Here is a 27,893-nt window from a genome sequence, read left to right as displayed (position 1 = left end):
CCTCCATGCATCTCGGAGCAGGGACAACCACATCCATCCGCTCACATCCCATTGACAGAGAGAGCGAGTCTGCCTATAAATGGCATTTTGGGAATACAATATTTATACGTTTTTTGAGCTCTTAGCAGGTTTCCCCATAAAGCTCTGCTGTAAATGGCAGGCTGGTGCCCGCTCAGCTCACAAAAGCCCATTTAACTCATCCATTCACGGCTTCTAAGTATCGAAGTCCCTTACGGCTTACATCAAGCCTGTGGGGAGGTCAGGAACTGAATCACCGTTTAGAACATGTTTGTTTTCCCTTATGGGAAAAGGCCTTCCCTCTGAACGGTGGGAAGGCAACAAGAAAGCATTAAAGAAATGCGTCTGAGACAGAATGTGGAGACGGGAGGAATCTGAAACTCCAAGGAGAACATTCTTCAGCCACGGAGGTCACGATCATGAAGCAATTCAAGGATTAATCAATCCCCAGTCACTGCTGATTTCCTAGTGTCTCTCTCTCGGCCAAGTTGGCTTGATGACTCAAAAGGGCAAAACCCCCCAGAGAATCTATCCTTCGAGGAAGGGCAGGAGCTGTTGGAACTGAAGAGGGACAAGCAGACCAGACGTGGGAGCTCTGGAGAGTTCCCTGGGGGAGGCCGGCCACGCAGGGAGATGAAGCCCCGTGTTTGTCCGGACTCCAGCAGCGTGAGCAAGGGGACAACGGCCTGATGTCAGGAGGGCTCGCAGGGCCTGGTAAGGATTCTCTTAATTGTGCTAAAATTCACACGGCTCGCTATTCACTGTTCCAACCCCTTCTAAGTGGATAGTTCAGCAGCATTTAGTACATTCACAATATCGTGCAACCACCTCCACTACTGAGTTCCAGAACATTCTCATCACCCCAAAAGGAGGCCCCATGCTCATCGGCCGTCATCTCCCCAGCCAGGCTAGTACTAATGTGTTGTTGCAGCAGCACAGAAACAGGATCCTAGGCTGTGTGACCTTCTGCAATGCGCTTCCTTCCCTGAGCACGTTTTCAAGGTTCATCCACACTGTATCCTGTATCTGTACTTCGTGTTTTGGTAAAGATTTATTTATTTATTTGAGACAGAGGGCAACAGCAAGCACATGAGTGTTGGGGGGGGGCAGATGGAGATGGGGGGAGAGAGAGAATCCCAAGCAGACTCCATGCGGAGCGCGGAGCCTGACTTGGGGTTCGAGCTCACCGCCCTGAGACCACACCTGAGCTGAAACCCAGAGTCGGATGCTTAACCGCCTGAGCCACCCAGGCACCCCTCAGTACTTTGTTCGTTTTTGTGGCCAAAGAACATTCCTATGTATGGACAGACCCCATTTTGTTTATCCACTCATCCACGAATGGGCACAAGAGTTGCTACGAACGTGCGTGTATGGGGTTTTGTTCGCAGACCCGTTTCAGTTACCGGGGGCCCGTGAGGGGAGCGGAACGGCTAGCTGAGCCAGTGGGAAGGATCTGGTGCTTGTCTCGGAGCGCGGGGAGGCCGTTCAGGTTGGAGCCACATTATTAGAATCATGTTTTTAAGCGTTCACTGTGGCTGGCATGGGGGGAGGGTCACGGGGAGGCAAGAAGGGCCAGGGTGGACAAGAGACCAGTTGGGAGGCGCGGGAGGAAGGAGAGAAGCGGCGGGTCCCACCCCACTCGTCCCTTTTGCCCCTGCTGTGGACATCTCATCACAAGTGAGAAAGAGCCATTTTCCCTGTTGACATTTTTTTTTTAAAGATTTTATTTATTTATTTGACAGAGAGAGATCACAAGTAGGCAGAGAGGCAGGCAGAGAGAGAGGGGAGGAAGGAGGCTCCCCGCTGAGCAGAGAGCCCGATGTGGGACTCGATCCCAGGACTCTGGGATCATGACCTGAGCCGAAGGCAGAGGCTTTAACCCACTGAGCCACCCAGGCGCCCCCCCGTTGACATATTACCCTGAAATCACAGGTGAGCCAAGAGCAGAGCCGGTTATGGGCAAGACAGGCACGTCAAGCTGATCTGAACTTCCCACCTGGACAACAAGAAACTCACTGGCCTCCAAGAGCTTTTCATAGTCTCCTTTGACCAAGAGCAGAGCCCCGTTATGTCTGAGGGAGCCTCCCCTTCCAGACTGTTCCCTGCACTGGGCTGTACACCCCAGTGCTTTGCCTCCAAATGGGAGGTGATTTCCACCCTAAAGGAAGCTATTTACTCAAACCAAGCCTCAGCTGTCTTTAACGGTCCCCTTGTTCATATAACTGCCTGACTTCTGAGTCAATCTCAAGCACAGGGTAGAAGTTCAAAGCTGCGTAACCTAAGACCTATAGCATCCGCCCGAGGCACCCATTTCTTTAAGACTCTTCACAAGGAGTTATTTCCATTCCTGTTCTGTCCTGGGAGCAGCACAGGAAAGAGCGGGCACCAGACCCTCAGACAGGAAGTGGGCCATGAGGCCAGGTCACCGGCAGAGTCTCAAGAAGGCTGTACTTCCGGCAAAATCTTCTGGGTGCCCTCTACATTCGAATTCATCACCAGCAGCTATGGGCAAAGGCCCCCCCTGGGTGGCTAGTTCTCCCCAGGGCCCGGCTGGCAGGAAGGAACGATGCGCCAATGAACGCATAAGACAGGCGCACCCATGAAGAAGGACACCCACGATCACTTTGGTTTTGCCACTCCATTTCTTCATGGCTGATCTGGAGGGTGGGGAGGACGGCAGGGATTTTGCACCACACCCCTGGCCTATAAAAGCTCCTCCTTTTATCACCCAGGGGTGATCCGGGGAGAATCCCATGGAGGTAAACACGGAGCCACGAAACCAAAGTGCAGCCAACAGATTTGCCACCACAGGCTGTTCCCAGAGTATCTGCAACGGCCCCAGGATTCCTCTCGGAGATGTGGCAGCTTGTGGCTCAGCCTGGGAAAAGCCATCCAAGAGCTTAGAAGATTTCACAATCAAACTTTCGGGAGTAAATATTTGCATTGACTCCCAAGAACAATTTTCTGCTCCAGCTCTGGCCCCCAAGGGTCATTTCCCCAGGCCTGCTCACAGCTCGAGATGATCTGCAGGCTGTGTCCAAAAGTGGATTTGCCAGGCTCCCTGGACAGCTCGTGAGTCAGAGACTGGGTTCCTTGACTCGCTTCCTTGCCTGGGAAGCATCTGGACTCACCACACCAGGGGTCAGTGGAACATCTGTGCACCACATCCTGGCGAAGTCAACGGTGCGAGTGTCCGGCCTGTGGTCTGGAGGCTATGCCCAGGCTCGCGGGACAGGCAGACAATTTACGAGCAAAGTAACACATCATAAAAGCAAGCAGCAAATGCAAGGAGCCAACAAGCCAGGACAGAAGACCTTTCTTTCTGACCAGGGATGCTAACAGAGCCGCCTCCCTGGGTTGGGGGCAGGCCTGCATGGCCGGTCTTGACAACAAGGGTCAAGGACAACTCAGAGGACTTTCCTCGGGACCCTACAATGCTACTGGAAACCTGGCCTCCTGCTGCCTGGGTCCCCAGCAGCTGGAACTTGCCAGCATGTCTGCGGTGCAAAGGCTTGGTCCCAGGCCACCTGGGGGGCGGGAGATGACTCATTCAGCTCATGAACCACCTTTTGGCCTTTGATTCCGACTAAACTGATACAGGATGGACCAGGCAATGGAAAGAAGCCATGCCGAGTAGGAAAAGGGCTTCTATTAAACTCTGCTGCCCACAAAGACTTACCAAGCACTTCCTAAGTGCCAAGTTCCATGCTTGGGACGGGAAAAAAGCCAGCAAGCAAACACTTCCACGCAGGGGAGCTGTGGTCAGGGCTGGGGAGGACACGGCCGTGGGAGCTGATGGGGAATTTCCGGGAGGACCTCACTGAGATGGGGTGTCCACAGTTCGACTCAGGGAAGGAGTGAAATTGAAACCAAGAGCCGAAGAATGAATGGAAGGGGCAACAGTTTAGAGACAGCATTTTGGAGGATGAGTGCTCCCCGCAGAGGGCAGAGCAAAGGCCTGTGGGTGAGCACGATCTTTGTGTTCAAGAAATCTGAAAGGTCCTGAGTGGCTGATGTCTACTGAGGAATGGGGGTGGGGTGGGGGGGGAGTGAACTTGAACTTTACTCCAAACGCAATGAGCCCCAAGAGGGTTAATGTCAGGAACACGGCGAAGGTTAGTTTTCACAATGGGGCTGAACTAGGCCTCTCGGGCTGTTCGGCTGGCCTCCCCGTAACACGCCTACAGATGCTAGTTGGGCAGCAAGGGCCAAGGAACAATTCAGGAGCCTGGGGAACTTTTGGATGTTGAAACAGCCAGATTTCAGTTTTCTGCACCAAATCTTTTTTTTTTTTTTTTTTAAGGATTTTATTTATTTGCAAGAGAGAGGGAGAGCATGAGCAGGGGAGGGGCAGATGGAGAGGGAGAAGCAGGCTCCCTGCTGAGCAGGGAGCCTGATGACAGGCCCGACCCCAGGACCTTGAGATCAGACCTGAGCCGGAGGCAGATGCTTAACAGACTGAGCGCCAGGAGCCCCTTCTGCATCAAATCTCTCCTTGCCCCCCATCTGCAGGGTGATTCTCGTCCCCAGGGCCGCCACCGTTTACCACGAGACACACTTGGGAGTTTCCAGTCCACTAATGGGAGACTCGACATCCCTTCTTTGCAGCTCTGCAAAGAGGGTATCTGCCTTTCTCCTAAGCCTGAGTGACCCCCGCGACCCTGCACTGAAGCCGGCACGCTCTCCGTCTGCCACAGCCATCAGGGATCACCTCGCCTGCTGTCACCTGCCCCTCCTCCGGGAGCCAGAGGAGACACAGTCCAGTGTCTAGAATCCTGCTGGGTGGCAACGACACTTCGTAAGGCTGGCTGTGGTCTGCCCACAATTTCAAGGAGCACTGATCCTGGATCCGCCGTCACCATGCTCCCCCAGCTCTGGGACCCCACGGGATGTGTTACTGCCGTCTGGCTCTTGCTGGTAAAGACACCCGCAGCCTCTCCAGCCGGTGGCCCTCCCATCCACATCTTGGAGGGCCCGTTCCTCCAAACAAGGCCCTGGATCGGCCTGGCAGGTGGAGCTCCCTCTCTGCCCGGGTACCTGGGGGCTTCGGTCTAGACAGGCGGTTGACCCCCAGGGCCAGGCTTCTGTCCACCTCTTCTCCAGCGGCTGCTGTGAATGCCCGCGGTGGTCCAAAATGTAACTACCCAGGGTGCCCACGCGAGATACTAGCCTTCAAGTTTCTAAGGGGCTTCTGAAAGCAGACTGACGGCCAGCAGATTTCTCTACTGAATGGGTTCAAGTTGCAGTAAAGGGGGTTTAAATGAGTGTCCTGCGGGCAGGGGCGTAACGGGACTGCCGCGGGTAAGCGGGTCCATCCCTCTGCTGCCTGCCATTAGAGCAGATCTGAGCTGCCTGGACAAGCATCCGCACCACTGCCTTACAGCCAGGCAAGTAAGCCCGGCTGAAGGAGTAAACCAATCATCGAAAATCTTCTAGAATAGCTACTTTCCAAATTCATGAGGCGGGGGAAATCCTTTTCTCCAGATGAGTTCTTGAGAGAAGCCCAGCTCCCGCTTCTACCATGGAGTCTTTGGGCAGCGGTGGGACACAGTCTGCAAACCCTGGCTGACAGAGCAGAGGCTAAGCAGAGAGTCACGGCCCCGTGAGGGTGAGGCACGGGAAGGAGAAGATCTGTGACACCAGCAATGACGGAGATGACCAAACAGGAACAGAAGCCACCTGCTACTGAGCCCAGACCGAGCTCAATGCTCTGCGTGTTCTCCTCCTGAGCCTCCAGATCTTTCTACTGTGTTACTCCAACTGGACACAAGCAGAAACTGAGGCTCTGAGAGGCTCAGTGACATGCCCAAGGCCATCCCCCTGGAGAGCCATGGCTGGCCGCTGGGAGTCTCCCGCTTACAACCGGGGGCATCAGAGGGCCTGCTGGTGTACAAGGATCGCATGACTCCTCTGAACGACGGCCCATGCCAGCCCCACATTGGGAAGAGCCCAGAGGCTCCCGAGGCCACTTGAGCTGGCTGTCAAAGGCTCTGGGCTGATTAACTGTGAACTTCAGCAAAGACAAGTGTGCATTGACGCCGCAGATCTCTCCCAGGCCTGTTGGGGCCTGTTTCCGCCCTGTGAATGAGGAAGCTGTGCTTTGCAGGCGCCCGCAGAACAAGAATAGGCCCTAAGATGCCTGAGCGCAGGGCCCGGGGGAAGTACAAAGCATCGCCATTGTTGGCGACGGAAGCCGTGCCAGGCGCAGGGAGGGCGGCCCGGCGGCCAAGCATCACTGCAGGAAAGGAAAGAGGTTAATATTTTTCTGGGCAAACAATGCAACTTTTCTAACTGGAAAACCCTCAGCCATGACCTCACACTGGACAAGAACCTCAACCCAGGCCAGGAGTGAGTAGATCCGCGGCTGGGCTGCCCTCCTCCTGAGACTAATACCCCTCAGAAGGCTGCTTTCTGAGTGTGTGTGTGTGTGTGTGTGTGTGTGTGTATGAAATACAGTAGCTGCCCCTGGAGGTCCCCCAGTGGCCCCCCGACTGGAACAGGGCTTCAGCCCGCAACAGGAAGAGATCCTTCGGGCAGGGGCAGCTCACAGACCTCACCGTGGTCTCTAATAGTCCCATCATGTCCCACAGGGCAAGGGATGGTTTCAGGCACGCCAGAGGGGGCAGGAAGGCTGACCAAAGCACAGCCCTGGGGAGCAGCTGTCCCATGGAAACCTCTGGAGCAGATAAACCAGACCAGACATTCCAGACACGCAAGGGAGCGTGCCCTCCCCGGGAAGGCGCAGGTATGCAAAGGGTCACTCTGGTTTATGTGAGATCTCGTCCCTGCATATCCCGAGACCTCCTGGAGCCTCGTCTCAAAGGAGCGATCCTCTAAAGGGAGATGTTAAGCAGGAGGGCGGCCTAGGGATGGGGGAGCACGTGGGAGCTTTTTCAAAACATGGATATCAGCTCCCTGGGGAGGATGCCTACTGACCAAGTTCCCCAGGTGATGCAGTCCTCACCAAGGGCCACCGGGGTGGGGAGAGACAGAGCCACCTCCTCAGCTCAGGTCCTGGCTCATCCACCTCCCAGCAGTGACCTTGGGCAAGCCACTCCCTTCCCTGTATCTGTCTCTCTCTGTGTAAGACGTAGGGCCCCGTGTCCTGTGCGTCTGGACACGTGTCTACCTAGCCCTGGGTCTAGCCCTTCTGAGACTGCCCTGTTTTTAAGGAGGCTAACTAGTCCAACCCTTCGGAAACGGGTGACCAGGCATCCCAGCAATGGGCCTAGATACAAGGGTTAACACCAAAATTAAATATTAGCCAGAGATGCAAGAGCTGATTTTTTTTTTTTTCCTCGTCCCTCAGGACGTTTCCCTGCTGGGGGCTGTGGGTCAAAGCCATTCGCTCCTGCAGCTGCTGAGGATTAATGCCACGAACATCACGAGAGTGAACCGGTAGCATTTTTGAGAATTCCTCCCAAGTGGAAACTAAATGTAAATAAAGCCAGTGACGTCCCTTGACTCACCTGCGACTCATGTCCATGTGCGGGTGTCCTCCGTTCGTGGACGTTCACTCACAGGGGCCCCCCCGCCGAGCACCTACAGCTTGTTGGACCAGGTACTTCCCTCCCAGCTAGGACGCTGTCAAAATGGGGTTGGTTGGGCTTCAAAGGAGGTGTGACTCCTGGCCTTGAGGAAATCAGGGAACAGGGAACAGGCTTCTCCCAGCGAACCCCCGGGAGCTCTGGCCTGCCCAGGCCGACTGCGGCCTGTCCCCCGCCTGCCTCGACTTCATGCTGAGTGCATTTTCGTAGAACTGCTCAAATCCTCGGGCCATGAGGTGGGCTGGGGTGAGGAGAGAGAGAAGAGGAGGAACGGACACACGTACTCAGTGTCTCTGAGTCACTGCGCACACGGCCCGAGGGGGGCTGCGGGGGAGGGAAGCGGAGAGCACGACATTGCATTTCCTATCAGCGTCCTGCGGCCTCGCTGGCTCTCGGGCCTGCACTGGGCTTGGGCCTCTGCACGGTCCGCTTCCTCAGGCCGGAGCTGTCTGCCAGGAGGGGGCGGCGGTAACACGATTTGGGTCCACCCAGCACTAAAAGAATATTAAATTCCATCAGCATCCCGTGGGCTTTATTAGATGCCAAATATCTTCATATAAACCAAACATCTGGATCGATTTTACAGTAGGGAGAGTCCCCCGATGGAAATGGAACAGAACAAGGAATGACCAGAATCCAAAGCAAACTGTCCCCTGCCCCAACCTCCCAATAAGGCGAACCTCCCAATTCAGCAGGTACCTCGACCACCCCTTACCTGGGCCCACCCTGCTCCCCGGCTGCCCTCAGCCCCAGGAGGGTATGTGAGCACTTGGCTCCCCACGGGCCCTGCCCTTCTCCTGATCTGCGCAGGCTGTGGACAGACCGTCCAGCACGCCTGTGGCCCAGGGGACCTCCTTCCTTTCCTCCCTCCCTTCCTCCCGTCTTTAATCCAAACACAAGGGCTCCAAGATGGGCAGAGCTGCCCCCAAAGCACTCTTGAACCAAACGCGGCCCAGATGCCGGGAGGATCCTGGCCTACAGAGAACTCATAAACGTTATTAAAATATTTTATTTAAAAATGAGATCAGTAAACTGTCCGCTCCTCGGGTGGTCCCCGAGTAGCGAGCATCTTGCTTTCCAGAAGTATGAAAGACGCCTGGTTATCTTAGGAAAACTGCTGTATCCTCAGGAGCCCAGAGCTCAGGTGAGCCAAGGGAACTCCAGGCTTCCCAGCCCCGGGCCCAGCTCTGCCACCCACGGCTGCCAAAGCCGTCTTCCCCGAGCAGACTACTCCTCTGCTCCCAAACACTCCATAGCTCCCCACTGTCCACATCAGGGATCGCCAAACTCTGGCCCCAGGCCAGACCTAACCTGTCCTGCCTTTGTAACCAGAGGCGAGCTGGCACGCAGCCACACCCACCCATCTCTACTATTTATGGCTGCTTGGGAGTTAAAAGGGCAGAACTGCGCAATTGCCACAAAGCCTAAAATGTTTGCTCTCTGGCTCCTTAGAGGAAAAGATGATCAGCTTGCTGGGCCCTCCTTGCTGCTCTGCCGTCGTGACGGGACAGTCTCAGTCGGGGCCATGCTCGGGGAGTATGGAGAAGGAGGGGAAGGAGAGAGAAGGTGGTGTTGGGGTCCCCAGCCTGCAGCCACTTGCCTGCTGAGACATGCCGGTCCCCAAGACCAACACCAGGGTCTCTGGGCGCCGTGCGGCCGACCTCACAGAATCACGTTAGCCTGAAGATAGGACTTTATTCTGGATGGCACCGTTTTCTTGCTCACGGAAACCATCGTTGGAGAAGCTGGAATGTGCTCCTTCGGGACACTTTCCTGAGCTCTGGTGTCCTTTGCAGCTTTCTGCACAGGTGCCTGTTTCATGGGCTTCAGAGGAACTGTCCTCTTGATGTCCCCCAGTTACCACAGTCCCTGGGACCTCGGCTGCTCGCCACTCTGCCACCCCTGGGGCGCCTCCAGGGTGCTCCCCTCTGTGGCCCTCGCCACCGGGGAGCCCCTGGTTGGCGAGCTGACCTGACTTGGAGGTTCCTCAAGAAAGAGCCAGTTCTGAGGGGTGACAGACCCTGACCCAGCTGCAACTCGGGTCCCCCCGTTCTGGGAGCACCCCCAGACCCACCCCGTCTGCTGTGGGGTTGCAGGTGGTATGCTGGGAAGGAGGGGGTCTGTCTGCTGTCCCTCCCCTGCCGCCTGGCTCTGTCTTTTCCATTTTGTCCTCTCCAGAGGACCTATGGCTGGCTGAGGACCGGTGGCAGGAAGAGGTCAACAAGGCTCGGACAGAGGAGGAGTGTGTGGGGTCGTGTCGGGGTCTGTCCGCTACACTCCGAAATCCTGTTTCTCTTTGACAAGCCCTAGGCCACCTATAGAAAGACCGGGGCTGGGGCCGGCCAGCTGCTTGTCCCTGGGCTGCCCTGCAGAGTCTGCTGGCCTTGATTTGTGGCCTGGAGGCGGTGGGGACTCCCTAGATACCCACTCTGCCTCTTCCTCCTCCCAGAGCAAGTCCTCTCCCGCTCCCTCTTTCCAAGCCAAGGGCTGGCTTCCCTGAACCGGGGAGCAGAACTTTCCTGGACCTCTCATTTGTTCTCTCTTCCCTCAAGAGAGATCTGCTCCTTTCCTGGGTGTTGTACTGAATCCTTTGGTTCTCTTTGGAAATCACGGGAGTGGCCTACACAGAGGTCAGAGGTCAGGAATGCCAAGAAGGGCAGAAATGGGAACTCCACTTCTGGTCACCACACCCCCCTGGCTACCAGATGCCTGTGTTCCTTACCGGATTCAGGTCTCGGCCTCAATGCCTCCCCGTCCCCCCGCAGACCTCCCCTGAGCACCAACCCAAGCGGGGTCTGCCTCCACCATTTGTCCCACGCGCTCTGCCTCGTGCCGGGCTTGATTTTTGCCACTGAATTTCTGTCCTGCGAATTTGACCTTATTTGGAAAAAGGTCTTTGTGGATGTATTCAAGTTAAGGATCTGTAGGGGACATCAGCTGGGGTTATCTGAGAAGGCCCTATATCCAACTGCAACTCGGGTTGCACTTTGGACAAGTGTCCAAAGAAGAGACAGAGGAAGGACACAGGGCAGAGGACAGGGCCACGTGAGGACGGCGACAGAGACGAGACTGCCGCCTCCCAACCCAAGAGTTGCCTGGAGCCACTAGAGGCTGGAAGAGGCAAGGGAAGACTGTCCCCTGGAGCCTTCAGAGGGCGGGTGGCCCTGCCCACACCCTGACTGCAGACTTCTGGCCTCCGGCGTGGGGAGGGGACCCATCTCTGCTGCGTTAAGCCCCCCGGTTTGCGGTAATTTGTTACGGTGGCCTGAGGAGACTAGTCCGGGGCGGTGAGGGGTGGGAGGGAGCATCTGTCACACCTGGACGCCAGGTGTGGCAAAACAGACCCTGGTGCGGGGCAGAGAGTCTGCGAGGTGAGACAGATGATAATTAAGGAGAGAGGAAAAGTATATATAATTACAGGCTGCGAAGGGCTCAGAAGGAAGCAGCTTGGCTGGTGGGATCAAGAGTGAACGGAGGTAGAAGGGGGGGGGCACTGGAGAGGAAGGCAGGGCCTTTACGAGGGGCTGGCATTTCCGTGGGGGTCTCCGGGATGGGAAGGAGCAGGAGAGCGTAGGCCTGTACCTGGGTCCTCCCCGGGTCTCCTCCTGAACCCGACCTTCGCCTCTGCCTCACACGGCTCCATCCTTCGAACCACCCCCACTGTCCACCGCACTGACAGACAATCTTGCTAAAAGCACAGAAAAGAATGGCCACTATTTCAAAGGGGCCCCACCGGGAGAGCGCAGGATGGAAGGGGGCGGCTACTCATTCCCACTCTACAGGTCGGAGACCCAAGGCCGGGAGCTTGAAGACACCCCGCATGGGTTCACCACGATCAGATTCCTCCAAAGTCTGCCCTTCTTCCCTCTAAGCTTCTCGGACATTCGTCACCACGCTTGTCTCGCTCAAGAGCCTTCAGGGGCGGCCCACTGTCTGGCATTCAAAAAGAACCCATACTCTTCAGTGCAACCTCACTGCCTCTAACTCTGCGATTTCCATGGAAAATTTCTTCTAATTTACTGCCATTCCCCAGGAAGAATTTTCCAATTTGCCCATAGAGGCCTACTCGCCCTTTTTTTTTTTTTTAGCATTTCCATAAATTTGTTTTTATTTTTATATTTTCAAAAATTTTATGTATTTGTTGGGGAGAGAGACAGAGAGAGACAGAGAGAGCGAGAGAGAGCAGGAGCAGGGAGCAGAGGGAGAAGCAGGCTCCAGGCTGAGCAGGGAGCCCGATGTGGGGCTCGATCCCAGGACCTGAGCCAAAGGCAGATGCTACCCTGACTGAGCCATCCAGGCGCCCCTTTGAACTGCCTTTAACAATCACACTGTAAATTATATTGCACATAAATATTGTAATGATCTTGTTACTTTACCATTACCCATCTTCCCCAAGCCCTGCTGCGTTCTGTACTCTTCAAGATGCTTCCCATACAGCACTGGCTTATTTCTGCAGCAGGCTTGTGAGATCTTCAGCATCTGTGTTTTGTACATGGAACTTAGGACCCCAGCCCAAGGCTGGCGATGACCGTCTGCGCCCCGTGTGTGTCCCATGACACTTTGCCCACGGAATTCTTGTCCGTTTTTTCCCCTAACAATGACACCCACTTTCACATGGCCCTTCCTGGTTTTACAAAGTACTTTTGTATATGTACTTGGACTGCAAAACTTCCCTGACCGCCCCTGGATGAAGGTGTCCCTCAATGTGCTCGCAGTAAGGGCCCAGGGTCAGGCTGGGTCATGGGAGGGAAGCGAGAAAGACTTTGGCTCCCTACCTCCCACAGTCACCGTCCATGCCCACTGTCGTCAAACCGTGTCACAGAAACCAAAAAGCCAAGGATCCAGAATGCGGAGCTCACTACATATACCACGGGGGCAGACCCCTGGATTCGATCCCTTCCAGAAGCCTGGAGTCACAGCCGGGGATGTGTCCCATGGTGGGGACCAAGCCCCCGAGAGGAGAATCCACGACCCCAGGATCCCAGGAGCTCTGTAAATGCTCTTCTGTCTGATTGGATCGCTATGGCCATCGGGATGATGGGCCTGGGAAGGAGAAGACACAGGGCACTTCGTTCTGCCAAGGTCCCTGGCCACAACCCCGGGGCCGGCAATTTATTAGCGGGACAGGCTGTTACCATACAGACTCTGGTATCACAGACACAGCCTTGTCCAGTAACAATGCTGCCTTTCAAATTGTTTTCCGCCTGGGACACTGGATTTATAACCTGAACTGGGGACGCCTTGTTCTAAGTGGGCCTGGTTTAGGAGTATTCTGATAAGATAAACACAGATAATGACCTGCTGTGTGCGGGGGGTGCTTTTCTATGTGTTTCCATGCCCGCACTTCCATGCACACAGCCTGACGTCTGCGGGCTGCTGCTCAGATCAAAGGGAGAAGAAGGGGGGTGGGGGGAAAAAGCCATTTTCTGGATCTCATTCCAGAAAGGAAGTTGGATGTAATTATAAGATGTTAGGTTTGTTTCTCTCTAAACAGCCCAGAAATGCATTGATCTGACTACTTCCCAAATGCGGGGAGCTTTAAAGCTGTGTCCAGTGCGTTCAGCGTGGTCAGGCTGGGGGAGGCTCGTGGTCATCAAGGGTAATCGTTGAATCTGGGTGACACTCCCATGGGGTTTGTTAGTCTCCTGTTTTTAGGCATGTTTGCGCATTTCCATAATAAAAGCAAAAAATAAAACCAGGTAAATCTCGGTAAATACTTACTGAAGCTGGTGATGAGCGTAATGAGGTTTATTATAATGTTTTCCTTCCCGTATGTTTGTTTACAACTCTCCAGGGTAAACGCGGCGGGGAGGACTTCCGCTGCAAGGTGATGCCTAAAAACCCCTTTCCTCGCATTCGTTCATTCATTCATTCAACCAACTTTTCTTTGTGCCACATACCGTCCCAGGTGCTGAGAAACAGCATCAGACAGTACGGGGGGTCCCGGACTCCCCAGATCTGATTATCCCCAGAATGCAAATACTCCTCCAGGGTGAACATCTGGCCAGGCTTCCAAGGCGATGAAGGCTACCTTTGGGGGCATCTGTGGAGGGGGCATGCGATCCCTCCAGACTTTGCTGGGAGTTGGGAGGAGGAGGGGGCAGCTCTGGCCTGGCTCCTCAGAAATCATCTGTTACAACCGAGAATTCTGGAGCAGGACAGAGGGGATAGGTTTCAGGGAGCCCCCAAAATGTGTGATGGGGCCCTTTCATTCACGTCACTTTCCAATCACAGCCACCCCCTGGGGCTGAAAGGCATTTCCCAGGAGGGTCCAATGCACCTCTCCCCTTGGGGGCCGTGCTAGCGACACTCAGGACACAAGGACACACAGCTGTCTCTGCTGTTTTCAAAGCTCTCTGGGGACGGAGCACTGCTGAGATCCAGGCTGGCCAGGGGCTGCGAATGTTCTCAGTTTTAGAGCAGGGGACAAAAGCCTTCTGTGCTGCTCTGTGCTCCCTTGACTATACCGCCCGTGATTCATCATCCCTGGCCCCAGCACGGGCAGCTGAAAGCCTGGAATGACCAGATTTCTGGGTTGCCACGTATGTGCAACCTTCGGGAGGCCGTTTCCAGAACTGACACTAACAGTCAGTCCACAGGAAACCCCGTGGGGTAGTCGGTTGGCTCTGGAGCCCTTCCTCGGATGTCTTACCCAAGGCCGTGCAGAAAATGAGCTACAGGGTCTCTTCGAGAACAGGTCTTAGGAGGGGAAGGTTAGGGATGTGGAAACCCCGGCTTCAGGTCATGGGTCCCCAGGGCACTTCTAAGGCCAGAGCACTAAGATGTCACCGGCTTCTCTGGCAGGAGAGAGGCATGGTTTCGGCCAGCTGCCTTTTTTGGTAATTTAAAGCTCATATTTTGCATCTATGATTGTTCTCGTGCGTTCAGCTGGGACAGGGAGCTTGGTTCAGGTTTTCTGGATAGTATGGGATGCAGAAGTGACTCAAGTCTCAGAATCACAATAGTTTTTCTCCACCTGGGGGACTCTAAGGTGGCAGGAGGGACATCTAGCGCATCAAACACCTAGAGGCGTTTACTGGTTTCTGAGCATCTCAACACAATACCATAAAAGGGGAGCTGGGGCTGCCGGGGAAGGGGCTGGGGAAGTCAGGATGGCACCGCCCCGTCCCCGGGTCCCACCGTAAGCTGAGCTGGCCCAGCAAGGCGGGAGAGGGCCGGGGAGCCGACTTGTGGGGGCCCCCCTGCAGAGCAGGAAGCCCGGGGCTGCTGACGGAGCACGGATGTCCCAGCACGGCAGGGAGGGACCCTCTCACATTCCGTCCCAGCGGCACAGTGTGGAAACTGTGGAAGAACTGGCCACATCTTGCCGTTCTCATCCAGATGTTTGGCATGATTTCGGCATTACCCCAATGCCTCCCAGGAGGTTAGCGACCTGGAGTGCTGCCTGGAGAGAGGGAGGCGCTGGCCAAGCCTCTGAAGTGTGGTTCTGCAGGAGACTGGGAGCAGCTGGTCCCTTTCCACTGGGGGAGGGTGTGCACAATGGTTTTAAGGGGGGTGGCGCTAAGTAGGAAGGCGTTGGGGCCAGCAAGGGCTTTTTTGGAAGACGGTAAGTAACGCCTTTAGCGGAACACAGGCGTTTCTTGGCGAGAACACAGGACTCATTTACCCTACACGCGCTAATGCATGCTCTATGCATTTATACCAATTTGCATGCGATTTCAACTCTGTTCTTCTGGGTCCGAGGATGGGAGCCTATTGTTTATGATCTAACCAGCACCTGGCACAAGCCTGGCACACAGAAGGCCTTCAAGTGTTGGAAAGATGTATCACCCGGGATGATGGTTTTCAACCAGGGAGATCTGGGCCCCCCAGGGGACACTGGGCCGGGTCCGGAGACATCTGGGCTCCCAACAGTGGGAGGGGTGCCTCTGGTACCTGGTGCATAGAGTCTGGAGATACCGGCCAACAGCCTCCAATGCATAGGCTAGTCCCCAGGACAAAGGGCGATCCATCCCGAAGACGGACGGAGCCCCATTCTGGTGATCGCTCTTGCATACAAGCCTGGGAGAGGGTGTGGGTTTCTCCTTTTCAAGGCATTTTAGGAATGGATTCCAGCTGTCCTTGTGGGTTTAGGAGTCTGGGGGGGGTGGTGAGGGAGACTTAGATGGGCCACTTGGTCCCTTGAGTTCCGTCACTGCCCCGTGTCACCAGGCTGCGGACCGTCACATCCCCATTCTTCTGCCTCTTCCTCCTGCTCGGGTTTGCTGCCCAGGTTTTCCCCGAAATGTTAGGGGGTTTCCGTCAGCAGTGGATCCTGTCCAAACCATAAGGCAGTGAAAAGTCCCTCCCGTGGAATTCATGTTCCTGTTGTGTCTGTGTCCAGGAGGGTGAGAGACGACAACACAAAGCCTGCATATCAAAACCAAATCCCTCTGGGCACAAGCCCCAGCCTGTAGCAACTTTCCTGGCCAAGTTGTGATGTGCAAGGCTGATGGCCTTTTCGTTAGAGCAGTTCCGTGGGGGCAAGAGGTGGGAGGGCTGTTAGGGTAAGAACACAGTGAGCCAAAGAACGCCTTGGAAGGAGCATTTTTCCTACAGGGTGGATGACATCAGCTGGGGGGACACTTGAGGGTCAGGCTCTCAAGGCATCTCTAGCCCAAGGGCCCCTGGTCATGCCTGGGTCTTGACACCAGGCCCGGGAAGCACACAGGGTCAGAGTTCCTTGCTCCAAACAACTTTTCTGATGTGCTAAATAAAGTAGCTTTCCTATGGCCACACTGAGTCCAAGTTTAAATCCTTCTCAAGAAATGGTGACATCCCATTGCCAAAAAGATAGACTCAGTGTTTTTAGACACCAAGACCCCGGATGAATGCCTCCTGCTGCCATGTCTCTTTGGGACAGGCTTGGAAATTAACTCTGATGATCCCTATAGACAGAGGAATCCACTTCATAAGAGTGAAAGTGACTATTTTTCCTATAGAGTACCTACAAGACGCGAGACACTGCTCAGAACAATTGACATGTACTAACTCATTAATATAAAGGAGGTCATCTGATTGTCCCCAATTCCAGATGAGGAAACCATGGCACAGAGGTCCAAGCATCTTATTCATGACCAGGCTAGTTAGTGGCGGAGCATAGACTGGACTCAGGGGTGGTGGCTTTAGGGTCTGGGTTCTGCTACTTCCCTGGAGAATAAAGCCCCAAGTCCTCAGTTGTTCAGACTAAAGAAGTAAAGGAAGGTGCTACACTCACAGGTCCTGGGAAATAACAGTAAAAAGAGGACGTGAGTTTGTGATACATAGGACAGTTCATGAAGCCTGTTTCTTATGATCTCCAGTGGGTCCTGCAAGGCCCTCAGTCTGATGGTGGCCCCTGGGCAGGCCAGAACACTGCCCCAGACAGCCAGAGCAGAATCTCTGCAGTGTGTTCCATCCAAGAAGGACAAATGAAGTTAAGCATGAAGGACCAAGAGGATGAAGGCCTTCCGTCTTGGACAGACCCGGCAGCTCCCCCTGGGGAGCCCTCCTTGCCTGCTCTCAGACCGTAGGGGTTTGACCAAGGATCCAGGAAGCAGACTATGATCCTGCTCTGGTAGATGACAGTCATTGGTTCAAAGGGTTCAACTTGGGATGAGCTGGTTTAATTAGACCTCAAGGGAGTTACTGAGAGGAGATGAACTTATTTCTGTTGGACTTGAACCCGGGAGGTTCACAGGGCTGCGCTGTCAGCAGGAGGCTATCCTGCCACCATAGAGAACCTGAGAATCAGCCAACATTGAGGACAGCAGAGCCTAAAGAGAGAAAAATAACCAGAGGCCTGATGATATCATTGATGCCCTGGACCAAACCGTGCCTGAAGCTGGCTAGAATCCCTGGACTTTTCAGCTCTGTGAACCAATTAATTCTCTTTTTAGCTTAGGACAATAGGAACTGTGGTTCTGTTTCTTACCAATGACATAAATGAACACTGAGAATATCTCGTTAAAACAGCTGCACAAAATGACAGTACAGACAAAAGGTTGATATCCAGGATCTATAATGAACTCCTCAAACTCAACACACACGAAACAGGCAAACATATCAAAAAATGGGAAGAAGATATAAACAGACATTTCTCCAATCAAGACATACAAATGGCTATCAGACACATGAAAAAATGTTCACCATCATTAGCCCTCAGGGAGATTCAAATTAAAACCACATTGAGATATCACCTTACACCAGTTAGAGTGGCCAAAATTAACAAAACAGGAAACAACATGTGTTGGAGAGGATGTGGAGAAAGGGGAACCCTCTTCCACTGTTGGTGGGAATGCAAGTTGGTGCAGCCTCTTTGGAGAACAGTGTGGAGATTCCTCAAGAAATTAAAAATAGAGCTTCCCTATGACCCTGCAATTGCACTCCTGGGTATTTACCCCAAAGATACAGATGTCGTGAAAAGAAGGGCCATCTGTATCCCAATGTTTATAGTAGCAATGGCCACGGTCGCCAAACTATGGAAAGAACCAAGATGCCCTTCAATGGACGAATGGATAAGGAGGATGTGGTCCATATGGAGTATTATGCCTCCATCAGAAAGGATGAATACCCAACTTTTGTAGCAACATGAACAGGACAGGAAGAGATTACGCTGAGTGAAATAAGTCAAACAGAGAGAGTCAATTATCATATGGTTTCACTTATTTGTGGAGCATAACCAATAGCATGGAGGATAAGGAGTGTTAGAGAGGAGAAGGGAGTTGGGGTAAATTGGAAGGGGAGGTGAATCATGAGAGACTATGGACTCTGAAAAACAATCTGAGGGATTTGAAGGGGCGGGGGTGGGAGGTTGGGGTACCAGGTGGTGGGTATTATAGAGGGCACGGATTGCATGGAGCACTGGGTGTGGTGAAAAAATAATGAATACTGTTTTTCTGAAAATAAATAAATTGAAAAAAAAAAGAAGTTTTAAAAATAAAAAAAAAATTAAAAAAAACAAAACAGCTGCACAAGTACACTACGCTGGGAATGGCACATGTTGGGAACAGAGCGAGGAAAACGTTGGTCATCAAGATCCCTGCTCCCTCCCTCCAGATCTGTACATGAAAGGAGAAGACAGACTCTAGGAAAGCATAGGCAATATGGCTGACATTATGGGAACTGCGCTGGTAGGCAAGGTGACCATCTGTGGATGTCGTTAGTAAATTCATGGGATTCGTTCCTGTGCAAGTTGTTCACTGAGCTCTCCTGACTGTCTTAACCACAGCCATGATGTTCCCTTGATACCAACTGGCATTTGCAGTTACAGGCTCTGGGTGACAGGTTGGATGGATAAGGGTAGACGCCCTGGCCCACTTCCTCTACCTGAAGGTCGGCGTAAAGGGCTTAGCATCCCAGCAGTTGGAGGGCTGTCGGCTCTGTGGCAAAGGCTGGGCCATGTGTTTACTAAAGCAAAAAGCTCTTCCGTGGGCCATTTGCTTTACGAATTCCAGACTGAGAACATCCAGAGTAAAGATCAAGCAACTCATGACATCCTCCAAGTGATTCTATTCTCCATATATTGTTCAGCCCCCAGAAAGCCCTCAGTAATTTTCTGTTCCCCAAGACGCACGGCCTCCAGCTCTGTGCCCTCCCTGGGAAGTCTAATTTGAATGCAAGGGACCCACGGGGCAGATGGGGCCCCAGGTGTCTGTGGGCTGCTGGAACCGCCGAACAGCTGCCTGCCGACACCCCGGGTTTCAGATGTGGGGCGCCGCTGTTTGTTTCCCTGCTGACTGCATTACTCATGCCTCATTTGTCCAGTGCCCTGAAACAATCTTTTCGGGACGCATTTGGAAACCTGAGTCTCTGTGGTTTGTCTGGGCTGGTTTCTATTTGTAGAGAAGGAGAGTTTGCTTGTCTAGGGCGCAGAGAGAAATGGGCTCTGCAGAAGTCACGAGATGCTTGGTTTCCTGGAGGGGTCTCCGGGAACCCGGATCCACACAGAACGCCTCTGTTCCCTTGGGAAGCTCCCAGTGGAATGGAGGGGGAAATCTTGCTAAATCTCTAGTGTCCACCAGTGATTCCTAATTCTCAGAGAACTCTCTGGCAAAGAGAGATCAGGAAACACACCGCAAGCCTAAAGGGCAGTGGCAAGCAAATAATTACGGAGTCTGTTGGTAAACAGACCCAGAGAAGACAGATGAGATCAGCTTGCTCACTCTTGCCTGTCAGACAGAATTTAATACCATCCTGTTTCTGTTTTTCTTCCCCCCATGACCCAAGTTAGAGCTTGCTTAATTTCTGTTTACAGTGTGGGTCTCACGGGTATGGAGGGAAAGAGAGGTCGCCAGAGGAGAGGGAGGGGTAAGTTGAGGGAGGACCTACCTTCTCAGGGAGAACACCCTAGAGACTGGTTGTTCTTAAGCCTGAGCATAAAAGACACCTGAGGAGCCGAGGCCTCAACCCAGCCCCATTAAATCGGAATCGCTGCAGGGGAGGACCCTGATATCAGTATTTTAAAGCCCCAGATGACCCCAACATGCGGCCAAGGTTTAGATCCATGCTCGAGAGCTGTGCTATCCAATATGGCAGCCATGAGCCATGGGCGCCTACTGCGCATCCGAAACGTGGGAAATCCAAATGGAGACGCGCTGTAAGCGGAAAATGCACCCCATACTTCCAAGAGTTAGCATGAAAGAGGGAACGTAAGCCATGTTGTCACTAATAACTTTGTTGCACTGAACCACACCATCAACAATTCTGTTACACCGCTTGCAGCTGAAGTCTGCGCGAACATGTGGGCGGTGCTGTGGGGTAGGTCAAAAATCTACAAGGAGGGCACCTGGGTGGCTCAGTTGGTTGGACGACTGCCTTCGGCTCAGGTCATGATCCTGGAGTCCCGGGATCGAGTCCCACATCGGGCTCCCAGCTCCATGGGGAGTCTGCTTCGCTCTCTGACCTTCTCCTCACTCATGTTCTCTCTCACTGTCTCTCTCTCAAATAAATAAATAAAATCTTTAAAAAAAAAAAAATCTACAAGGAGCCACACAAGGAAGAGAAAGAAGACCAACTTAAGACAGCAGCATTTCCATTTATATGGGACACAGAAATGATCTAAATCATGTCCCTTGGCACATTCACACTCACATTCACGTGGTATGTTTGTTCTAAGTATATCAAGGTTAGGCCATGTCTCATTTTCTTTCCCCCCCAAAAAAAACATGATTAGGAAGGCAAAGGCTACAGTTTGGAATAATGGTTTTCCGAGAAAAAGACGAAGTTCAGTGTTGAAAATTCTTTTTATCCATTCTTTTCAAACGTGGCAAAAGATACCCTCAAAGTACAACTGGTTTAAACAATAAAGTTTTCACTAGCAAGAGGGGAGTCAATAGAGTTTAAAGATAAACAAGCAATCGGTGATAGCGTCTGCACAACAATGATGACCCATACGGTAATAATCTTGTGTCAGACGTGGTGGTCAATTTGTGTGCTGAGTCCGGTGTAGGGGACCAGTCTGCTCCACCCCAGTTTCCTGTGGTCCTGCCCGAATTCTGAACCTTGGCAGAGACTTTCTTGAGCAAGCCCAGAAATTCTCAGGCATGATGGTTCATTTTATGTGCCACCTTGACTAGTCCATGGAGTGCTCAGTTACTCGGACAAATACCATTCTGGTTGTTTCTGCAGGGGTGTTTTTGGATGAGAGTAACATCTTAAATGGTAGACGAAAGCAAAGTGTCCTCTATAGTGTGGGTGGGCTACATCTAATCAGTTGAAGGGACTGAAAAGAAGTAAAACCCGGACCCTCCCCAGAGTAAGAAAAGATTCTCCAGCAGATTGCCTTGGGGCCAGAATGGTACCACTGGTTCTCACACCTGCCAGCCCACACTGCAAGTTTGGACTCGCTAGCCTCCACATGCGCATGAGTCAAGTTCTGATAACGAATCTCTTTCAGTTTATGTACACATTCTATTGGTTCTGTTTCTCTGGAGAACCATGACTAATGTCATGGGCCATTCCTAAAGTCTCACCTGCAGCTGGTTACCTCCTAACATCAAGAATGATCTCAGACTGCTCAGAAGTAGAGACTCAGTTTCTCTCCGTGGTGGCTGGACCCACAGCACGGCCAGTGCCCGCGTGCTCCTGGCTAGACCCCCAGACGCTGCCTGGGGGGATGGGTAATGCAGTCCATGAGCATGGGGGGAGGTGGGCTTGGACCCAAGCAGCCGGGGATGAGAAGGTATTATGAGATAAAGCACGTGCACATTTCTTCTCTCGTTCCCTCTGCACCTGCCAACAGGCTGTTCTGAGACTCAGCAGTCTTCCATCTCTTTAAAGCAGTTCTTCATAACCACGGCTGAGCATCCAGATTTACTTTTTTGAGAAGCTATGGCCAGCTCAGCAATATGCCTCAGTTTACTTTCTCAGCTTCCTCGTGCCATTCACCTCCTTTCCCCCCCTCACTCTGCTTCTCTGGGAATAACACCTCCCAATACATGTAAGCGTGTAAACTTTGCCTTGCGCTCTGGTTTCTAAGAAATCCAGGCTAAGACAATCAGCCTTTTTCTTTTTTTTTTTTTTTAAAGATTTATTTATTTATTTATTATTGGGGAGGTGCAGGAGAGAAAGTCTTAATTAAGCAGACGCCTTCCGAGGAGCCCAACATGGGGCTCAATCTCGCGACCCTGAGATCATGACCGGAGACAAAACCAAGAGTCGGACACTTAACCGACCATGCTACCCAGGCACCCCAGTCTTTTTCTATTTAAAGTCATTTGCATGCCCAGGAAAGACCTGGGCTCTTTTTTGTTTGGAGTGCCCAGAAGGATCGGATCAGGAGCGGGTACCTGGTCCAAGGCGAACGGGGACGCAGACTGCTCCTCAGCCTGTTGAACACAGATGAGCGGAGCTATCTTTTCTCTTAGAGCTAATTGCAATTTGACAAAAAGAGGTGTATCCAGAGAAGGAGAAGGAGGGGGAGAAGGAGGAGGGGGAGGAGGAAGAAGAAATAAGGAGGAAGAGGAGGGGCAGAAGAAGGAGGAGGAGATGTTCTAGGCCCAACTTAGTTGTTTATGAGGCTGCGGGTTTTCCTGCTCTGAATTTCCTGTGTCCTTTCAATGGACGTCCCTTCTCACTTGAGCTAGTTTCTGACCAATCTGAATTTAATTCCATTATAAGTAACTTGCTTTTTCTATCTGGATGGGTTTGTGACACTTTATTTATTATTGTAATACAGAAAAATTTCCAGGATACGCCTAACTATGAGTTTCTTTTCACTAAATTCACCTGAAATGTGTTAAGTCCTCCTGTGCTTACCCTCAGATATCCCCCTCCCCCCCCACACCCAGTTCCCAGAAGTTATATTTTTTTAAATTATACTTAGGTTGTGAGGTTCCTGTTCAAATTGATCTGGCTGCTTCTCTGGGCACCTGCAGAAATCTCAGGGCGACCTATTCTGCAACCAAACTGATTCTTTACCCTGTATATCGTTTTAATCTATTGCTTCCCTCTTCTCACTTTTTTAAACAGAAAGGCAACATGGAGAGAACATTCGCAGGATGGCTTGGCTCCAGTTTAAACCTTGGATACGGCCCTACCAGAAAGCAGTGTGATTCTGAGGTTTGAGTTTTCAGTCTGCTTTGAAAGGTTTCCAGAGCTTTGCTTGGTGATACGAGGAACCTTCCACAGAGCTTAAAGGTAATCCTCCCCTGGAAAGCCATAGCACTTCCTTGTTTCTCCATCTACAAAGACCCTCGGTCAAAGGATACGCTTTCACGTAGTTAACTCAACCGCAGAGGGAAACAAATTGAATTTTCCACCTTGAAAGTTAATACCATGGGTCACAGTGGACACGTGATCGGCAGCGGGATGGGACAGGCCAGGAAATCCAGGACCAACGATATGGACAGGTGGGAGGAGTGGGGGGAGGTGAGGTCAGTTGGTATCGGGATGGGATGTCCAGGTGGGGAAACAAAAGTCTGGATTCTGGCGTAAGGGGGCCGTGGGAGTGGGCAGCACCAATGAGGAAGGACGAGTTAGCAGCTCAAAATTCAAGCAGACAGGACAGCCTGAAGAATCCAGGTAAAAAGAAAGGTGGAAGAGAAGAAGCAGCTTCAAGCAGGCCGAATGTTCCATCAGAGCTGGGGGCGATGGGGCCCAGCATCCACAGAATGAAAAGTGAGGACTTCTTCTGTACCCATAGAGGAGGGGGGTAATGGGGTCAGAATCCAAACTGGAAGAATTCAGAGTCAGAGACCTGAAGCCAAGGTCACAAAGGGAGTAATGAGATGCCAAGCGCAGGTGAGGGGTCGGAGAGCAGGTCTCACCTTGATACTGAACACGTATCTTACAGAGCAGGAAGCGCTCCTGCATTCTTGGACCAGCAGGTGGATGGGAGCGTTTCTGAGGGTAGGTGCCCACTGCTCTGGACAAATGGGAGGCTGTGGACCACACTGATCTTCAGACAGATTAGCAAGTGCGAGGTCATCAAGAGTGAGACCTAAATGGTTCTCATACCGCGGTCTTGCCGAACAGATCCGTCCTTCTCTTCCTCCGCCCTTGGAATCTCAGTCTCTGTGAGAGACACTAACATTTCCTAGCTGTACAAATCCCCCCAAAAGGGGCGGTTTTCTAGTTGTTCTCATCTTCTACATTTAAGTGGACTCCAAGTATTACCGCGACACCAAACCTAGACAAAAATATCGCAATACCACGTACAAATACGGATTCAAAATGAATTAAATACTTTAACAGCCTAAACTATGAAACTAGAAGAAAATGAGTTCATCTTTATGGCCTGGGATCAAGCAATGGTTTCTTAGATCTGCCACCAAAATCACAAACAACAAGAGAAAAAAAAGAGATAAACTGAACTTCATCAAAATGTTTACAATCTATACTTCAGAGAACACCTTCAAGAAAGTAAAAAAAAAAAAAAAAAAACCCATACATAGAACATATGCAAGTCATGTATGTGATAAATGCCCTGGATCAAATGCATCCAGAACTCTTGCCACTCAATAATAAAGTCACTTAATCCAATGTAAACACTGGGCAAAGGACAGTAAGAGACATCTCCCCTAGGAAGTCATGCACACGGCCAAGAAACACTTGGAAAGATGCGCAACATCTTTAACCATCAGAGAAACACACAGGAGAGCCACAGCGGCATCCCACGACCCCCCCCAGGAAGGCTGCCGTCCAGTCAGACAGCAAGTGCTGGTGAGGGTGTGAGAAATCGGAACCCTGCTTTCCTGCCGGTGGGATCGGAAAATGGTGCCGCTGCTTTTGGAAGACAGTGTGGCGGTTCCTCACAGGTCACACGCAGATCGGCCGTACCGGCCAGCGACTCCACACCGAGGTATCCACCCAAGAGAAGTGAAGATAGTGAAAACCCGCACACAAATGTTCCCCGCAGCACTCTCCACAATGGTCCCAAAGCAGAAGCAGCCCGAATGTCCATCAGCAAATGAATGGATAAACCAAATGTGGCACCTCCGTACCCCAGAGCGTCATTCGGCCATAAAAAGAAGCAGAGTCCGGGTACAGGCTACAGCATGAATTAACTTGGTAAAAGCTACACCGAGTGGAAGATGCCCCTTGCAGAGGCCTATGTGCTATGTGATTCCATGTACATAGACATACATGCAATGTCCCGAGAGGAAAGTCTACAGAGAAGAAAGCAACTTAGCAGCTGCCAGAGATTGAAGGGTTGAGAAGAAACAGGGAGCAGGGAGTGATGGCTGAAGGGTACAGACCTCCTTGTTGGGGTGACGGAATGTTCTAGAATTGATTGTGGTGATGGCTGCACGACTCTGCGAATATACTAAGAACTGTACACTATAAAAATGGGTGAATTATATGCTGTGTGAGTTATATCACAATAAAATGGTTACGAAAATGTTATTAGGTATATTTATAGTGGTTATAATAAACGTTAATTTCTAAGCTGTTGTCAGGCCCACTGAGAGGCATGCTTTGTCAGGTACCTTTTTTATTTTGGCTTTCCGTCGGGGAACGGGCCCCAACGGGTCACGTGGAGCTACTGAGACGCCCACACACTATACGGCACGCCAGTCATAGCGATGACACCGCAGTCACGTTCAATGACATAAACTGCTTGTGTGTTACTAACAGCAGACAGCACGGAGGACGTGAAGTCAGAACAGAGAGACATGCTCTCCCAGCGGCGAGCCAGGCCGTGGAGAAGCTTCTACTTCATCCTGCCTTTGCACGCCCCAGCCACAGGTAAAGGGACACAGCCGCAGCCATGAACATCCATGGCCCTGCCGCTGAGCAAGTCCACGGCTACACAGCGGAACCCCACCCAAGACCTTGACCTTCACTTCTATGTACTTGAGGCAACCCTGTTTTTAGATGCAGAAACTGAGGCTTAGAGAAGAAAGCACGCGTGTGAATGCTGTGTTTAGGCTCCAGGGAGCAAGACCCCGTTGTGTTTATGGGGCTGCCACCCCGAAACTGGCAGCAAGGTGGGACCCCCCCTGAGGCCTGCTACATGCACCTCCTGTCACTATCCCAGGTTCAGATCTGGGGTCACCGAGCTTCCCACCTACTTGAAGAGGAGGGAACATGGCTTGATGCAGGAGGCCAACACTGAAAGGTTCGTTTGGCCAAACAACAGACAGAAAAGTCTGGAATCCCAGATCTTTATACACACATACTCAAAACCACCTCCTCTGGCCTCATTGTATCCCTCACCCTTACTTTCTCTCCCCAGTTCCTTTCTGCTCCCCCTGGTGAAGGGCCAGGAGAACAGCGCAGCCACTCAGGGGCCCTGGCACCAGGAAAGTTAGGTTGAAAGTGCACACCTGAGCACTGGGGCAGGGTCAAGGGCTTGGGCCCTAGGAGCCTGTGAGGATCTGCGCTCCTCCAGGCAGAACCCCTATGCCTGAGGGGGCCCAACATTAATTGGCAAATAAGAAACACTGGGCAAATTTCCTTAAAAAATAAAAAATCAAATGTCCCTGTGATTGATCCCGCAATTCTACTTTTGGGGAGACGCACAGAAGAAATGAAATCCGGGTCTTGAAGAGATATCCATGCTCCCACATTCGTAGCAGCCTTAATGCGACAGCCAAGAGGTGGGAGCAGGCTGGGTGTCTGTGGGCAGACGAACGGATACCCAAAATGCGGTCTGTAATGATGGCAGAATATTATGCAGCCTTGAAAAGGGAGTGAGTTCTGACCTGCTGCCCCACGGATGCATCCTGGTGACCTCGCTCTGTCACAGAGACAACAGACCACGTGACTCCACTCATATGAGGTGCAGACTGAGTAGTCAAGTCACAGAGACAGGCAGTAGATGGGTGGGGGGCTGGGGCGGAGGGGAGGGGGGCTTGGGGGGCTCTTGTTTCATGGGGACAGAGTTTCCATTTTGTAAGACAAAAGAATTCCGGAGAGGGATGACGGCGACGGCTGTTCAACAAGGCGACTGTACTAAGTGCTGGACTGCACACTGGAAATGGTTAGGATGGTGGATTTTTACACTATGTGCATTTTAGTACAATGAACAATTTTTAAAACAAAATGAAACACCATGATGGGCTGAGAGAGATCTCATCGAAGAAGGAAAAAATGTTTTTTCCCCATTTTTTTTCAAAAAGATTTTATTTATTTATTCAAGAGTGTGTGCGAGCACAAGCTGGTGGGGGGAGGAGCAGCAGGAGAGGCCGACTCCCCAGTGAGCAGGGAGCCCCAGGCGGGACTCGAACCCAGGACTCTGGGATCATGACCCAAGCTAACAGCGGGCACTTCACTGACTGAGCCATCCAGGTGTGCCCCCCACCACCTTTTTCCTGCTTTTTGAACAAGGGCCCCTGCATTTTCATTTTATATAAAGTCTTGAATTTTATGTAATAATCTGCCCTCGTGGAAAATAAAGCTGGCGTTTCCTTCCTTGTTGCTCGTCTGTAATGAAATGCTCACCTTAGGTCAGAGACTCGGGCTGCAGAAGCATATTCCCTTTCTTGGGGGACAGCTGAAATGGGGGTTGGGGGGGCCCTAAGCTCCTCTTCCCTCCCCATTTCCCTTCTAGAGCCGTGGCTCTCACGCAGGCGCGCTGCACAGGGGACTGTGCGCAAAGTGCCGAGTCGGGCCCCGGCCCTGAGCCGTGTGTCTGGAGCAGGGCTGTGGAACCACGTTCTGGACGGTGTCTGGGCTGGGACTAGCCCACCGGGTCCCGAGCCAGTGTTTGAGAAGCGATGCTCTGGAATCTGGAGAGGAGAGACGCGATAAACCCCGACTTCTTCTGCCTCCTGGGAATGCCGAGACTTGCTCTGCCTTGCTCCCTTCAAGAAACCAGTCTCAGGGGGCACCTGGGTGGCTCAGTGGGTTAAGCCTCTGCCTTCAGCTCGGGTCATGATCTCAGGGTCCTGAGATCGAACCCCA

The 27,893-nt window shown here is 52.3% G+C and overlaps 1 protein-coding gene and 1 long non-coding RNA gene across 4 annotated transcripts in view; one reads left to right on the top strand and one right to left on the bottom strand.

The window, feature by feature from the left end:
• SLC39A11 (solute carrier family 39 member 11) overlaps nucleotides 1-27,893 on the bottom strand; it is a 321,461-nt gene that overhangs the window by 22,460 nt on the left and 271,108 nt on the right. The window lies entirely within an intron of this gene.
• Nucleotides 6,322-7,457, top strand: LOC122906033. Its single transcript, XR_006384506.1, has 3 exons — nucleotides 6,322-6,366; nucleotides 6,609-6,763; nucleotides 7,328-7,457. It is a non-coding gene; the product is annotated as an uncharacterized LOC122906033 (long non-coding RNA).

Source organism: Neovison vison, chromosome 5, assembly GCF_020171115.1.
Source record: "Neovison vison isolate M4711 chromosome 5, ASM_NN_V1, whole genome shotgun sequence".
In the NCBI taxonomy this organism is placed as follows: domain Eukaryota; kingdom Metazoa; phylum Chordata; class Mammalia; order Carnivora; family Mustelidae; genus Neogale; species Neogale vison.
The sequence above is the reverse complement of the archived record's forward strand: the minus strand, read 5'-3'. Positions and strand labels throughout refer to the sequence as shown.